The 11,605-nt window shown below is 48.5% G+C and overlaps 1 protein-coding gene across 1 annotated transcript in view; it reads right to left on the minus strand.

Annotated features, from left to right (window-relative positions):
• LOC143768006 (uncharacterized) overlaps positions 1-10,760 on the minus strand; it is a 53,247-nt gene extending 42,487 nt beyond the window's left edge. The window contains exon 1 of the mRNA XM_077256628.1: positions 10,717-10,760. The gene's annotated coding sequence lies outside the window, so the exon portion shown is untranslated. The remainder of the gene's footprint in view (positions 1-10,716) is intronic.
• Between the last annotated feature and the right edge of the window lie 845 nt (positions 10,761-11,605).

An 11,605-nucleotide genomic window follows, 5' to 3' on the forward strand; every position in this document is an offset into this window, starting at 1 on the left:
TTATGACCGCCCACCCTAAGTTAACCCCTTGTGAATATAGCTACTCCCAATTTAGCAACTCACACAAATTCACACAGGTATTTGTTAAAGGCCTTCCAAATACCTCTTCACTGAATCACAAGTCACACTTACCACCGTCCACACTTACGCTCAGGTCACACTCAGCTCGCTCACACTCGCTATGCTGAAGATTTATAGATTTTTTTTTCTCTCTATTTCCCTTCAACAACAAGCCACCTTGCTGTTCAAATGCACTTTCAAAAAGGTGATTCAGTAATTGATGCAAAAGGAGCCCCGACCAAGTATTGAGGCATTCACTGAACAAACATTTCAGTAGGCCAGCATTTCAGATTTTAAAATCATTTTTCAAGCTGGTGTTATAAATTATTCTAATTACCTAAGATAATGATTTTTGGGTTTTCATTGGCTGTAAGCCATAATCATCAACATTAACAGAAATTAACACTTGAAATAGATCACTCTTTTTGTAATGACTCTATATAATATATGAGTTTCATTTTTTGTAGTACTGAAGAACTGAAATAAATTAACTTTTTGATTACATTCTAATTTTGTGAGAAACACCTGTATATATTGTAGGGATTGTACTCACTCAGGTGTGACAGGAGGAAGACAGGAGGCACATTCCTTTCAAAGTCGTTTATTTGCTTTATATACCGGAAGCACCAAGAAAAAGGAAAAAACAGACTTTACAGCAGGTAAAACAAAGCATCAGTGTGCCTCCACATTCTGGCTCACACTAGACAGCACTGCCGTCCATGCAAACACACAGGCACCATCTTGGGTGCTCAGACACCCCCCCCTTGGGTGGGGTATGTAGGTGACTGGAGCCACATCTCTCCAAGTCACCTAGAAGCGTTACAAGCAACGTTTTTTGCAGCCGACGGTCCGCTACAACACGGCGCAACCGTCGCACGACGGTTGCAACGTGTGTCAATGCGTCGCAAATGCGTCGCTAATGTTAGTCAATAAGAAAAAACGCATCCTGCAAGCACTTTTGCAGGATGCGTTTTTTTGCCAAAACGACGCATTGCAACGTATTGAAAAACACGGGTATTACATACCTGGTAATGTGTTTTTTCATGAGACATGACGGCACCACGAGAGAGGGGATCCGCCCATCAAGGACAGGAAACCTTCAAGATAAAAGGGGCGGCTCCTCTCTCCACATCAGTTGTTTACAGAGTACGAGAGGAACTCCGCTGGTTAGTGTACACAAATAATACATCCTATACGGTTCTATTCACCGATACCCCAGGGAGTGTATAATACAAATAATGCTAATAATGCACCCAACTAATGACGTGATCAAAAGGGTGGGAATATAAGGGTGCCGTCATGTCTCATGAAAAAACACATTACCAGGTATGTAATACCCGTGTTTTTCCATCATACACGACGGCACCACGAGAGAGTTACAGAGATTTGTATTCTCTTTAGGGAGGGATCACTGCTTGTAACACTCTTCTCCCAAATGTGAGATCAGAGGTAGCAGATAGGTCTAGCCTATAATGTCTAAAAAATGTAGATGGAGAGGACCAAGTGGCCGCCTTACAGATTTGGTCGATGGTAGCATCTGCTCTCTCCGCTCATGACGTCGCCATGGCCCTCGTGGAGTGGGCTTTCAGACCCTGTGGAACAACCCTGCCTGCACTACTATACGCTAGAATAATGGCCTCTCTCACCCATCTAGCTATAGTCTGTTTTGAGGCTTTAAGGCCCTTCCTAGACCCCTGGAACGAAACAAATAAAGCCCTTTGCTTCCTCCAGGATTTTGTCACCTCTAGATACTGTAGGATACATCTCCTAACGTCTAGGAAATGGAGTCTCTCCTCTTTTTTGTTACTGGGATTGGGACAGAAAGAGGGTAGGGTTATGTCCTGAGACCTATGAAATCTCGATACCACTTTGGGGAGATATGCCGGATCTAATTTTAATACAACCTTATCGTCCATGATTTGTGTGTAAGGGGGGTCAGCTGACAACGCGTGTAAATCCCCCACCCTACGGGTTGATGTAAGGGCCACCAACAAAGCTGTTTTTAATGTTAGTATTTTATCAGAAGTTGTATTTAACGGCTCAAAGGGGCTTTCCGTCAGGGCTGTTAACACTAGATTTAGATCCCATGGTGGAGGAGTAGGAGATGGAACAGAGTCAGCTCTACTACAGGCTCGGACAAACCTCACCACCCACCTATTACTTGCCAGGTCACAGTTAAATAGGGCTGCTAAGGCTGAAATGTGTACTTTGAGGGTACTAACAGCTAACCCCAGATCTAAGCCCTTCTGCAGGAACTCCAGTATTGCCACTATTGGGACCTCCCCTTCCCGTATTGGCCCTGAGCTGGAGAGGAATTTCTTCCATATTCTCCCATAGATCTTGGTCGTTACTGGTTTTCTGCTGCTGAGCAAGGTGGATATTAACCCAGCTGAGAACCCTTCTTTATCTAGTAACGACCGCTCAAAAGCCAGGCTGTCAAATGAAGCCCGGAGTTCTGCGGGTGGTTGAAGGGACCCTGAGTTAGAAGGCCCTGGTCTTCCGGGAGAACCCATGGGTCCGTCACTGACATCACTCTCAGCCAGTAAAACCACGGTCTTTTCGGCCAGAAGGGAGCTATGACAATTACCCTGGCCTGGTCCTCCCTGATCTTCCTCAGAACCACTGGGATTAGACATAATCGGTGGGAAGGCATACAGGAGTCCTGACGTCCATTCTATGCTGAAGGCGTCTACTGCCAACGGCCTGTCTGCTGGGTTCAGGGAGCAGAACTTTTGGACTTTCTTGTTGACTTTTGAGGCAAAGAGGTCTACCTTGGGTTTTCCCCACATGTGCACTATCCGTTGAAAAACTGACTTTTTTAGGGACCATTCTCCTTGCCTCAAGTGGTTCCTGCTTAAAAAGTCTGCCTTTATGTTGTCCACGCCTCGGATATGCAGGGCCGATAATGACAGGAGGTGCCTTTCGGCTAGAGACATGAGTCTTGTGGTTACGTGCATCAGAGCCCGAGAGCGGGTGCCTCCCTGGTGGTTCATGTATGCGACCGCTGTTCGGTTGTCCGATAGGACTCTCACATGATGCCCTGCCAAGTGAGGAAGTAATCTCTCTAGCGCCTTTTCTATTGCTAGGAGCTCCCACTCGTTTGAGGATAGATCTTTCTCCTCTTGAGCCCAGGGGTCTTGGACCCATAGTGTGTCTGAGTGGGCTCCCCACCCCCACGGACTGGCATCTGTTGTGATCACCTTGGAGGCTGTGAATGTCCAGGGAACTCCTCTCGGGGATGACTATCTGTAACCACCATCTGAGAGATTGGAGTACAGAGAGTAGGAGAGTGAGCTTCTGCTCTAACTGCCCCTGAAGTTCCCGGTCGTTCTGCAGCACACACCATTGCAGTTCTCTTGCATGAAACTGGGCCCATTTTACTGCCGGTATGCAGGAGGTTAGGGACCCTAACACCGACATGGCTCTTCTTAAAGTCATTTCCGTTTTTTTTAAAGTGGTCATAATCATTTGTTTGATTTTTTCCTCTTTTCCTTCTGGGAGGCGACACTCCTGTGCCACGGAGTCTATCGTTATCCCCAGGAAATTCTGGACCATAGCTGGCTCTAGCTTGGACTTCTTGAGATTTAGTTGCCATCCCAGTGTCTGAAGAGTGTCCATCACTATCCTGACCTGTTCCTGACAGTGAGAAAAGTTCTTCCCCACTATCAGGAAGTCGTCCAGGTAGGGTATTATCAGAGTGTCTTTTTCCCTGAGATGTGCCGTGACCTCTGCTATCAGCTTTGTGAATACTCGTGGGGCTGTTGCTATCCCAAAGGGCAGAGCCCTGTACTGGAGGTGATGCAGCTGGGACCCCATCTGGACTGCCACTCTGAGAAACCGACGATCTTGTTGTCTGATTGGGACGTGATAATAAGCGTCCTTGAGGTCGAGGACGGACATGTAACACTGGGGATAGAGAAGTTTCACCGCTGATTTTATGGTCTCCATCTTGAATGATGGTATTACAAGAAATTTGTTGAGGCCTTTTAGGTTTATTATTGTCCTCCAGGAGTTGTCTGGTTTTTTTATGAGAAAAAGAGGGGAATAAAATCCTTCCCTTCTTTTCTCTAAAGGAACTTCTTCCAAGACGTGTTTGTCTAGGAGTGATGTTACTTCTCCTTCCAGACTGTCTTGTTTCTCCTGAGAGGATTGTATCGGGGTCTGCATATACCTTCTTGGAGGCCAGTGGTGAAATTTTAGTTTTAGGCCTGATCCTACGATCTGCCGGATCCATATGCTGGATGAGATCCTCTCCCAGGCTGGAAGGAAGTGAGAGAGCCTCCCTCCCACCTGAGAAGGACCTTCACTGGGAGGGTTTTTTGGGGTCTCTGGGGGACTTGCCGAAATAGAAGCCCTTTCCTCCCCTGGGTCGCTTGTCCAGGTTGCTCCTGTCTCGGTCTCTGTACTGCTGCCTCCGGAATTTTTGACCTCTCCGAAAGGAGCGACGAAAGGGCTGAAATGGCTGTTTCGGGAAGTTCTTTTTATCCCCGGCTTTCTCCAACACCTCGTCTAAAGCTGGTCCGAAGAGGAAGTTCCCCTCACAAGGCAAAGAGCAGAGCTTCATCTTCGCCTGAGTATCTCCTGGCCAGCATTTAAGCCATACGGCACGGCATCCTGTGTTGGCTAATGCTGCTGATTTTGCTGCCAGCCTAGCCGAGTCCGCTGACGCTTCAGCTAGAAACACCGCCGCTGCTTTCATAGTTGGTATTGCCTCCAGGATAGTTTGCCTGGGAACTTTTTGCTCTACCTGTTCCTCCAGGTTATCTATCCAGATTTTAAGGGATCTGGCTACACAATCTGGCTACACAAGTGGCCGCGATAGCTGGCCTTAGTGCTCCTGCTGAGGCTTCCCAAGCTGTCTTCAGGGACCTGTCTACCTTCCTATCCAGAGGTTCTTTTAGAGAACCTAGGTCCTCGAATGGCAGGGACGATTTCCTGGCAACTTTGGAGACTGCCACATCAATTTTTGGGGCTCTGTCCCAAGATGAGGACGCCTCCTCTTCAAAAGGGTACCTTCTTTTTAGGGAGGTGGTTAACTGGGACCTTTTTTCTGGCTTTTGCCATTCTCTTTTAATCAGTTCTAGAATTTGTTCATTAACAGGGAATGACCTCCGTTTTTTCTTTTGTAGGCCACTGAACATAAGTTCCTGGGCTGTCTTTTTGGCCTTCTCATCTACCAGCCCCATGGTAGAGCGAACAGCTTTAATAAGCCTATCCGTAGCCTCTGCTGGAAAGATGTCTTCCTCCTCTGAGCTACTATCAGAGCAGCGGGCTGTATCTGAATCCTGCTCTGACCCCGAGGAATCTCTTTGGGATCCTACTGAAGGGCTGGATCTGTCCCTAGATCTGGCATCTGTGTCAGCTGTCTGCAATGCCTTTACGGACTTCGAGACCTCGGTCTGGATCAGTGACCTTAGGTTGTCCGTAAAGGAGGGAGTTTCCTCCGTCTCCGTCCTGTTGATACACTTCTGACACAGTCTTTTACCCCAAGATGTCTTTAAGTGCTTTTTACATAAGGGGCACTCCTTATTTTTAGTTTTTCCACTACACTTTTTGGGGACCTCCTATACTCCACCTCACAATGTATGTAAGAAAAGAGGGGAGAGACGGAGATAAGAGAAGAGAAAAGAACAGACATTAGCGTGCTGGACTTTCTCGCAGATCACTCACCACTCGGACGCTTTCAAAGTACGGGTACCGGATCCGGAGGTTGGCTGGATTTCTCCGTGTCTCTCCCTGAGACTAGGGACCCCTCCTTGGCACGGCGATCCGTCCGTACGCTGTCCGAGTGGCTTCTGCTGCTGCTATGGCGGGACTGGCTCTTTTCGCTTGAGCGAGACCGTGGCTCGCGGGCTGTGGCTATGCTTCGCTCAGGGGGGGGCATGGTATACATTGACCCCCGAGGCGACTACGGGTACCTGGTGACGGGTGCAGCAGACCAGCGCCTGCCCAAATCCACCCGACCCAGGCATCCTCTTCAATCTTCAGACGTCATCCATCTTCATCAGACGTCTTCCATCTTGAGGGTTCCCCGTCAAGGACAGGAAACCAACTGATGTGGAGAAAGGAGCCGCCCCGTTTATCTTGAAGGTTTCCAGTCCTTGATGGGCGGATCCCCTCTCTCGTGGTGCCGTCATGTATGATGGAAAAAAACGCTTAGGTACACCATGCGATATGCTGGCAGATATCCAACAGATACAGACATAGTTGTGTGCAGCCTCCTGCAGTTTACAATTTTCTCAGAGTAGATGAAGATGTTGTTACTGGTCTATGTTTAGCTGAGTGTAATGCATATACTTGTTGTTATTTGGTTTTACTTTCTCTCTGGTAAAAGGTCTTTCAGACTTCATGTTACACTGTATTAAGAAGCTGATGCATGTACCTCATGTTCTGTGAAGATAAAAGTTGAAATACCCCCATATAATCTACTCCCACAAGTTTCTTCTGCGACCAAACTGTGCAACACGATACTCCAGGAGCATTTGGATATTCTTAAGGCTCTCCATTGATCTTACAATGAAGAATGGAACCATCCCATCTTCACCAGCTACCTGGGCTTCGTCATCAGCCAAAATCCTCTCGCCACACCGGACTTATCTATGATTTCCTGCATCACTCTTCCAAGTCTCCCAATAACTTTACTCACCACATTTCAGGGCACTTGAACAATGTCCTCCACCAATACCATCTGAATTTGAGCTTTCTTGGCATGCTCCAGATGTCAAGTGGCTTCCTCATTCCTCAACTGCATCATCTGTTTCGTTCGAAGACAATGTAGGTGCATGTCACTCAGGATAGCCAGGTCTGGGAGGAGATCCCCCAGGAGACCATTTGCCGCCTGATCAGGAGCATGCCCAGGCATTGTAGGGAGATCATACAGGCACGTGGAGGTCAAACACACTACTGAGCATCATTTCCTTGTCTTGAGGCATTTCCACTGAAGTTGGATCAGCCTGTAAGTTCATTGTCCACTTTGATTTTGAGCATCATTCCAACTCCATATTTGGCGGAGTGATATCTCCTGACTTTACAGACCGCGAGCTGCCGTTGTACTTGGCAGGCCTGGACCAAATGGTAAGGAGATGAATGAGGGAGATCAAAGTCGAAAAATAAACTTTCCTTTACTTCTGCATTATGCAGAGTCAGGAACTTTCTGGTTACATGTGGCGGTACATAACTTTTGTTATAAGCCAAATAGTTCAGCAAACCTGAGCTAAGAACCTCTCTCTTCTTTTTGTTTCTGCTATTCTCTCTGCCAGCAATCCAGATTCTCACTGCCATTATATGTTTGCTTTCCTTCAGAACGTACTATCTGATGTCTCCCTCCTGGCACACAACGCTATATCAATTCAGGACTGCAGCCAGATAGACCATTTGTATTTCTCACTTATTTATCCCTATCTGACTAATCACAAGGAATTATTTCTGTGTGCCCATGTAGCTCAGAATGAGTTCTCCCACAGTGTCACGCCCGTAGATACTTACCTGTCCGGCCGGCGCGCTCCCGACGTCCCTTCTCGCTGCGTTCTGCCCGGCTTCTCTGGCTCTTCGGTGGTGCGCGCATGTGCCGTAGCGCCTCTTCCACCGCCAGACATTCTGAGAGGTCGGACCCGGTGGCTCCGCCCCAATATGGCGGAGCCCACCGGGTATTTCTGTTCGGCGCTTTCCCAGGTAAGGCGCCTGTGTATCGTCGTCGTCGTGACGCCCGCTTTGCTTAGGTGTCCCTCGTCATCCTCAGGTCCCATTCCTACCTGCCTACTGGCTAGCCCAGCGTTTTTCCCTTCTCTGCTAGCCGGTTACCAGTCCTATTTTTGATTGTCTGCTGTCTGTCTTTCTCTTGTCTCTTCCGTACCCTGTCCTATTGTCCTCCACTGTTCCCGTTGTCTTTAGTATTTGCCTCCACTTATTGTTTTGTTTCTTTTTGAGCTCTCTGCCTTCAGTCCTCTTCGGAGCCTGTGTCTGCCTTATCGTCCTGCACTTTCACCTATTCCCGCTTTGACCCAGTCGTCCCTTTGGCTCCAGCAGTTGCGGTTCATCCTCTTTGGGCCTGCTCCTAACACTCCCTGTATAGGGGGTGCATCCATAGTCCAAACTACGCCAGGCAAGAGCAGAGTCATAGCTCTTATTTCTTCTGGTACAAGAGACATCAGCCGTTGGTCAAGTACCGAAGATCTGTCAGGATAGTTTGCTCAGTAGTATATGCCTGCAGTGAAGAGAAGGAGGCTCGAGTGAGCCGGGCCATTGCTTCCAGCACTGACATCAGTACAGGTGTTGGTCAAGGGTAGTACAACAAACAAGGCAAAAGTCAGTTGAAGTGAAGGCGACCCAGCGAGCCCTGATAGACTTTGCTTGGACGACTTATGGCCTAACAGGAAGAGACGGAGACCCCACTATGGCCAGTATTCGCAGAAGTGACAGTATTGTCGACCATATGTATCAGGAAAACCACCCTTTTCAGTAGCTAAAGTAACAACTGGTTAGAGGCTGCTATTACAGTGAGACGGAGAATTCATTGTGTATTTGTATATTTCACCTCGTAATCATCCTGTTTTGCATTATTCACTGTTGTCATGGTGATCACAATTCCCATTATTGGGGAAATAAATAATTATATTGGTTACTTCCACCTTGTGTTTGTCTGTGTGTTGTGTCCGGTCACCTGCTTATAGGGGATTATGGAGGCACTAGATTGTGGCCCGATTCTAACGCATCGGGTATTCTAGAATATGCATGTCCATGTAGTATATTGCCAAGTGACGTAGTATATTGCCCAGTTACGTAGTATATTGCACAGCCACGTAATATATTGCCCAGCGACGTAGTATATTGCCCAGTGACGTAGCATATTGCCCAGTGATGTAGTATACTGCCCAGTGACGTAGTATACTGCCCAGTGACGTAGTATATTGCCCAGTGACGTAGTATATTGCCCAGTGACGTAGCATATTGCCAAGTGACGTAGTATATTGCCCAGCGACGTAGTATATTGCCCAGCGACGTAGTATATTGCCCAGTGACGTAGTATATTGCCCAGTGACGTAGCATATTGCCAAGTGACGTAGTATATTGCCCAGTTACGTAGTATATTGCACAGCCACGTAATATATTGCCCAGCGACGTAGTATACTGCCCAGCGACATAGTATATTGCCCAGTGACGTAGCATATTGCCCAGTGATGTAGTATATTGCCCAGTTACGTAGTATATTGCACAGCCACGTAATATATTGCCCAGCGACGTAGTATACTGCCCAGCGACATAGTATATTGCCCAGTGACGTAGCATATTGCCCAGTGACGTAGCATATTGCCCAGTGATGTAGTATACTGCCCAGTGACATAGTATATTGCCCAGTGACGTAGTATATTGCCCAGTGACGTAGCATATTGCCCAGTTACGTAGTATATTGCACAGCCACGTAATATATTGCCCAGCGACGTAGTATATTGCCCAGTGACGTAGTATATTGCCCAGTGACGTAGTATACTGCCCAGTGACGTAGTATATTGCCCAGTGACGTAGTATATTGCCCAGTGACGTAGCATATTGCCCAGTCTCGTAGTATATTGCCCAGCCATGTAGTATATTGCCCAGTGACGTAGTATACTGCCCAGTGACGTAGTATATTGCCCAGTGACGTAGCATATTGCCCAGTGACATAGTATACAGCACAGAGCCACGTAGTATATTGCCCAGTGACGTAGTATATTGCCCAGTGACGTAGTATATTGCCCAGTGACGTAGTATATTGCCCAGTGATGTAGTATACAGCACAGAGCCACGTAGTATATTGCCCAGCCACGTATGTCACAGGTTAAAAAATAAACATATACTCACCTTCCGAGGGGCCCCTTGTAGTTCTGTTGCCTGTGTTCGGTTCAGGCGGCAGCTTCCGGTCCGAGGGTGTGATGACGTCACGGTCACATGACCGTGACGTCATGGCAAGTCCTTGTCGCACACCAACCATAGTACCGGTCACCGGAGCATCGCAAATGTGGCGGAAGGTGAGTATATAATGATTTGTTTGTTTTTTTTATTATTTTTAACATTAGATGTTTTTACTATTGAGGCCGCATAGGCTGCATCAATAGTAAAAACTTGGTCACACAGGGTTAATAGCGGCGGTAACAGAGTGAGTTACCCGCGGCATAACGCGGTCCGTTACCGCTGGCATTAACCCTGTGTGAGCCGTGACTGCGGGGAGTATGGAGCGGGCGCCGGGCACTGACTGCAGGGGAGTAGGGAGGGACTAATCGGACTGTGCTCGCCGCTGATTGGTCGCGGCAGCCATGACAGGCAGCTGGCGAGACCAATCAGCGAATTAATATCCGTGACGGAAGTTGCCGACAGAAAGATGGAAGTACCCCTTAGACAATTATATATATAGATTATACTGTGTGGGGGGCATCATATATACTGCATAAGGGGCATATTGGGGGCATTACACTGTGTGGGGCCAAAAAAGGGGCCCTGTACTATGAGAACAATACATTTCCTCACTTCCTGTCCTCCATAGTTGGGTCGTATGTATCTATTACAGGAAACAGAACAAAACCGTTATGATTCTTATAAAGTGGCGACAAAAACACCAAAAGAGTTTTAGTGCAGAAGGGGTTAATGTCCCCCACGATCAGTAATGGAGCCTCAGGCACATACCTCCACCTGCAGAGCTGCACTCCACATATATGGCTGCTCTGTGCGCACAGGACCTGTGATGAGGTCACAGGAGGGGAGGAGTCAGGGGTCACATGATCAGGGAGTGTATGCAGGACTCTGCTGTGCTGGGTGTCATGGTGCTGGATGAGGGGAAGTTTATGTGTGGGGTCAGGAGGGGTTTACAGTGTGTACTGGGTGTACGGAGCAGAGCCGTGTTTGTACGAGGTGTACGGAGCGGAGCCGTGTGTGTACGAGGTGTACGGAGCAGAGCCGTGTGTGTGTACGAGGTGTACGGAGCGGAGCCGTGTGTGTACGAGGTGTACGGAGCGGAGCCGTGTGTGTACGAGGTGTACGGAGCGGAGCCGTGTGTGTACGAGGTGTACGGAGCAGAGCCGTGTGTGTGTACGAGGTGTACGGAGCGGAGCCGTGTGTGTACGAGGTGTACGGAGCGGAGCCGTGTGTGTACGAGGTGTACGGAGCGGAGCCGTGTGTGTGTACGAGGTGTACGGAGCAGAGCCGTGTGTGTACGAGGTGGGCGGAGCCGTGTGTGTACGAGGTGGGCGGGGCAGAGCCGTGTGTGTACGAGATATATGGAGCGGAGCCATGTGTGTACGAGGTGTAGGGATCGGAGCCGCGTGAGTATGAGGTGTACGGAGCAGAGCCGCATGTGTACGAGGTGTAGGGATTGGAGCCGTGTGTGTATGAAGTGTACGGAGCAGAGCCACATGTGTACGAGCTGTACGTAGCTGAGCCGTGTGTGTACGAGCTGTACGTAGCTGAGCCGTGTGTGTACGAGGTGTACGGAAGTTAGCCTTGTGTGTACGGAGCGGAGCCACGTGTTTACGAGGTGTACGGAGCTGAGCCGTGTGTGTACGAGGTGTGCAGAGCG

Source organism: Ranitomeya variabilis, chromosome 4 (assembly GCF_051348905.1).
Source record: "Ranitomeya variabilis isolate aRanVar5 chromosome 4, aRanVar5.hap1, whole genome shotgun sequence".
In the NCBI taxonomy this organism is placed as follows: Eukaryota; Metazoa; Chordata; class Amphibia; order Anura; family Dendrobatidae; genus Ranitomeya; species Ranitomeya variabilis.